A 6,000-nucleotide genomic window follows, 5' to 3' on the forward strand; every position below is an offset into this window, starting at 1 on the left:
ATGGGCGTTGGGCCTAAACGGTCCTAACCGGATAGGATCGGGACCATGGGGAGGTGGGCTGGGTAGTGGGCCGGTCCTATAGGCGAGGCCAGCAAGACCAGGACCGTTTGGGACCGGGACCGGCTGAGAAGTGGGCCGGTTCAAGCGGTCATAAACGGGCCTATCCGGGCCCAACAGATAATTTTTTTTAAAAAATAATTTAACCGTTTGGCCATTTAAAAACTAGTTGTTTGGTCTGCCGGCTATTTGCAAAATAGCCATTTAATCCCCCAAACTTTATTTTAACCCCAAACTTTTTATAATTATACTTTTTCCCTATTTTTAACTATAAATACCCCCTCATTCTTTCATTTTTCTCACAAAATCATCAATCTCTCTCTAATATTCTTCTATAATTACTTACTTAATTGTTATATTTTGTGCAAAATTGTGAAGTTGGTGAATTGAAGTCTTCAAGTCTTCAACGATAATTAATTTTCAACAAGTTGTTCGTCAATTCGGTAAACTCGTTCCAACTCTTAAGTTTTAATATTATAGTTTTGTTTGTTTTATTTACTTTGCTTGATTAATTAAGATGGCTTATTCCTTAAAAAGAATGTTTAATAAAAATAAAGGAAAATCCAAGAGTGGTGAATCTAGTGGCCAATCTGTTCCTCCTCCACTTCCCCCGGCTCCCCGACCCAAACCTGTTACCCGTCCTACACCTCCTATTCTTGATAGCGATAATAGTTTATTACAATTTATCGAGAGTTAATTTTGCCATAATATTACACCCGGTGAATAATTAAACCATGAATATATGAATGCTCTTTATGGTAATCCAACTATTGATGAAAATGAGATGAAGAAATAGATTTTGATGAAACGCAACCGGATGACGATACACCCATTAGTCCTGCTCCTGAAGTTAACCCAACTAATAATAATCCAAATGATGTCCCGTCTGACCCTCCTGCTACTGCCCCTACATTTTCTAGACAACCTTCTAAACGGGCAGAAACATCTCTTGTTTGGCCTTTTTTACTCAACTAAGAGAAAAAAAATAAGGCTAAGTGTAAAACTTGTGGCAAAGAGTTAGTTTTTAAATATGTTGGAAGTCGGGGAGGAGAGGAGGGGGGTTGACTAGACACATATTGCTACACCCTCAAGATAAAGCTAGATATTTTCGTATGAAAGTTTTGGCCGAGGGGACAAGTGCACCTAGTCAGGCTGACCTTAGTACCGGGTCAAATTAATTTCAACCGGGAATTAACACTATTACCAGTGATATTTTATATTATGATCCAAAAAAAGATCGAGAAGAATTGGCAAAAATGGTTACTGTTAAGTGCTTACCCTATAGTTTTCCTTCTAACCCTCACTTTGTGCATTATATTAGAAAAGTTTATAATCCTACTTATAAAGGTTTTCCTCGCACAACCGTAAAGAGCGATATTTATAAATATAAACATGAATATGAACAATATTTGCGCTATTTATTTACTTATATAAATTGTCGTGTTGCTATTACAACTGATATTGGTATAAGTGGTAATGACTATGATTACCTTACTGTTACCAGTCATTGGATTGATAAGGATTGGATAATACAAAAGCGCATTATTGCTTATAGAATAATTAATTCACGTCACACATGACAGTTTATTTCTAGCACGATTACAGATATTTGTAGATATTTTTGCATTAATGATAAAATAATGTCAGTTTCAATGGATAATGTTACTAGTAACACAAATGTTGTAGCCTTGCTTACCACTACACTAAGTCCTGCATTTAGTAACATTTTTCATGTTAGATGTATTTGTCATATTTACCATTTAATTGTGGGTGATGGTATGCGAATTTTAAATGTTGAAATTGAAAAGGTTAAAATGGCTCTTAATTGGCTTTTTTATTCAAACCGTAGAAGTAGACTTAGAGAATATTTTAAAAGATGCGATGAATTTGGCCTAAGAGAAAGAAAGGTTCCTAAACCTTGTCCAACTAGATGGAATTACATGTATGAAAGTTTAGTTGTTGCATATGAATATAGAAACCCCATAAACTCAACGTTTAATGCTCATGTAAGTGATGATGATGAGCACCTTACAAATGCGGATTGGGCTAATGTTAAAATGCTTGTAGATTTTTTAGAAAAATTTCATATTGCTACAAATGAATTTTCTGGGCAATATTATCCTACTATTTCTATCTGTTTAGTTTATATTGCAGCACTTGCAAATTTATTTGATCATTTTTTAGAGGGTGGAGAAATTTATCAACTTGCTATTGATTCTATGAGAAAAAAGTTTAAAAAATATTTTTTCCATATTTCCCCTATTTACGGTGTTGCTGCATTGTTAAATCCTACTATGAAATTAGGAGGTCCTCAATTTTGGTATGAAACTGTTTATAATGGTTTAGCACTTGAAGATGAGGAGTTGTCTAAACTTCCGGACACAATAGCCTCAATTAAAATAAATGTTCAAACAATTTATAATGCTTATCAAGTTGCATTAGATCATGTTAGACCAAATGTTCCAACTCCTTCTTCTTCTAGTTCTCAATCATCTAAAAGAACTGCGGGAGTAAGAAGACTTAGTGCTTGGACAGGGTTCAGGGGTTCTCAAGGTTCTAGTACTAGTGATTTTTCACAACTAAATGAGCTTGAAGTGTATTTGTCATAGGGAATTGAGGAAGTGAATCCCGACGGCTCCTTTAATATTTTGGAATGGTGGAAGGACAAAGAAAAACACTTTCCGATTCTTTCAAGGATGGCCCGAGACATTTTAACTATTCAAGCTTCAACAGTGGCATCAGAGAGCGCTTTCAGTCAAGCAAGATTTCAACTCGGTGATTATGGAGCGTCTATGAGGGAGAGCTTGGAAAAATCAGTACTTTTCAGAGATTGGATCCGTTCGGAAAGAAGATATTTTGGACTTGCTGAATCACAACCAGAGGTAGACGAAGCTTACGAAGAAATGCTAGCTGAACTTGCGGAGGATGATGCTTCGCCTCGAAGCGGTGATGACCAAGCTTCTTTTCCGCCACCACCAACAGAAATTCCTCCGGACCTCGAAGGATTTATGAAATTTGTAAGAGATACCATATAAATTAATATGTAACTTGTATTTTGGCACATCTTGATTAGTTTCTTTTTCTTTTCAATGGTGGTATTAACACCTTGTTGTGCTCATTCCATAGGGGGGGAGGAAGATTAACAAAGATATTGCCATGATTTTTTAATGCTATAATAAAATTATAACGCATTACTTTGAATATCTCTTTAAAATATTTTTGTCTTTTTATATATCTTAAGCTGTATATATAGTATAATATAGTATATACTATACTATACTATATATTATATACATCTTAAGATGTATATATAGTATATCTTAAGATGTATACTATCGAATATGGCTTATATACTATGTATATATAGTATAGTGTGTGTGTGTGTGTGTATATATATATATATATATATATATATATATATATATATATATTAAGATGTATATATAGTATATATATCGAATATAGCTTATATATATTAAGATGTATATATAGTAAATTGAATATATATATATATATATATATATATATATATATATACACTATAACAAATGCTTTGAATATCTCTTTACAATATTTTTGTCTTTAAATTTGAATTAAAAATTTTAGGTGACAATTCTATAATATAATTTAAAAGAAATTGCCTTAGATATTTTTATTACCATTTTTTTTCTCTAACTTGTATAAAAAAAAATTAAAAAATAAAAAGTATCTGTTGGGCCCACTTAGGCCCGGATTGGATACCATGAACCCGAGGAATTAGCCCGATCCGACCCCGAATGCGTACTTCTCAGGGTTTAGCTTCATGTTGTATTTCTTTAGTATGTCGAAGGTCTCCTGCAAATGTTTTAAATGGTCCTCTGCTCGTAGGGACTTGACCAACATATCATCAATATAAACTTTCATTGATTTTCTTATTTGTTCTTCGAACATCCGATTTACTAGACGTTGGTAGGTGGCATCGGCGTTCTTTAATCCAAACGGCATTACGTTATAACAGTAGGTGCCAAATTTAGTGATGAAAGAAGTCTTTTCTTGATTATCCGGGTCCATCCAAATTTGGTTGTACCCGGAGTAGGCGTTGAGAAAGATGAGTATCACGTGCCCCACCGTTGCATCAATCATTCGATCGATGTTAGGAAAAGGGAAAGAATCCTTAGGGCATGCTTTGTTTAGGTCTTTGTAATCTGCACACATTCTTAGCTTATTCCCTTTTTAGGTACTACCACTACGTTAGCTAACCAGTCCAGGTATTTAACTTCCCGGATGGATCTTATTTTAAGAAGTTTGGATACCTCATCCTTGATGAACGCATATTTGATCTCGGACTGTGGCCTTTTCTTCTGTTTAACCGGATGGAACTTCGGGTCCAAGCTCAGCTTATGAGTGGTTACCTCCGGTGGGATTAATGTCATGTCAAGATGGGACCAATAAAACAATCTGTGTTAGTTTAACCCCGTGCCCAGGCATACCTTTCGATCCGGTATGTGTTCGATTAATATGACTTGCTCCAACTCTTCAACTGTCGATTTGGTGGCGTCATTGTCATCAGGATCTATGAATAATATCCGGACACCGTAATCGTCCTCCTCGTCTGCTCCTCGTTCCTCTAGCCTAGCCGAGGCCGGCATCAGTGATTCCTATTTAACTTTTTCTTTCCTGGTCGGCTCCCCGTTCTTTTATGTCAAAATCGCGGGCATCAGGATTACCTCGTCGATAACAAACATCTCCTTTATGGCTGGCTGTTCTCCGTAGACCGTCTTCACTCCCCCTGGTATGGGGAATTTCAACGATTGGTGCAAGGTCGAGGGTACCGCCCTCATATTATGAACCCACGCTCTTCCGAATAGAGCGTTATACCTCATGTCCTCCTCGATGACGTAGATATTTGTTTCTTGGATCGTCTCGGCGGTGTTTACTGGAAAGGTTATCTCCCCTTTAGTGGTTTCACATGCCATGTTCAATCAGTTCAACACCCGGACTGCTGGCACGATTTGGTCCTATAACCCCAATTGCTCTACAACCCTTGATCTGATGATGTTGGCCGAGCTACCTGGATCAATCAACACATGTTTAACTTGAGATTTATTGATAAGTACAGATATTAGTGCATCATTGTGAGGTTGTACGATGCCCTCAGCATCTTCGTCGCTGAACCAAATGGCTTCATCCGAAACATAACCCCGAGTGCATTTTTCCCTCGTAATGGATACTTTAGTGCATTTAATCATTGGTCCTTGGGGAATATCAACTCATTCGATGATCATGTTGATCACGTGATGAGGCTCCTCTTGTTCGACCTGTTTGTTGGCAACCCTGTTCCTGAAATAGTTTTTAGCTCGATCACTCAGGAATTCTCGGAGGTGCCCGTTGTTGAATAACCAGGCAACTTCTTCTCTTAATTATAGTCAAATCTTCGATCTTGTGACCATGAGTGTCGTGATATTTACACATCAAATTGGTATCTCTATGGGTAGGATCGGACCGCAAAGGTCGGGGCCACTCGATCTCTTTAATGCGTCCTATTGCTGACACGATGCTGGCGACGTCCATGTTGAAGTTGTATTCCGACAATCTTGGTGATTCCATGCTCTGGAGCGGCCTATCGAACACATTATTTCTCATTAGGAATCAGCCGCCGAGGCCTCGATCTCTTCTCTTCTCGTTCCTCATGGGATGACGCCCGGTCTTGGATCTTGGCCAACGTCGGCCTTGATGGGGTAAACAGATCCAGATGGGGCCCCGAGTTGGTCGTCCTTGACCCTGATCTTTGACTGGTACCTGTTGTGGACGTCGACCCAGGTTACCGCCGAGTACTCTACCAAATTTTGTTTTAGCTGTTGAGAGGCCAAGGAACTTCAAGGGTTAAGCCCTTAAGTGAATTCCTGAATGACTCAATCATCTGCAACCGGATGTAGGTCCATCCGTTCCATCTGGAACATTGAC

This window comes from Nicotiana tomentosiformis, chromosome 7 (assembly GCF_000390325.3).
Source record: "Nicotiana tomentosiformis chromosome 7, ASM39032v3, whole genome shotgun sequence".
Classification (NCBI taxonomy): domain Eukaryota; kingdom Viridiplantae; phylum Streptophyta; class Magnoliopsida; order Solanales; family Solanaceae; genus Nicotiana; species Nicotiana tomentosiformis.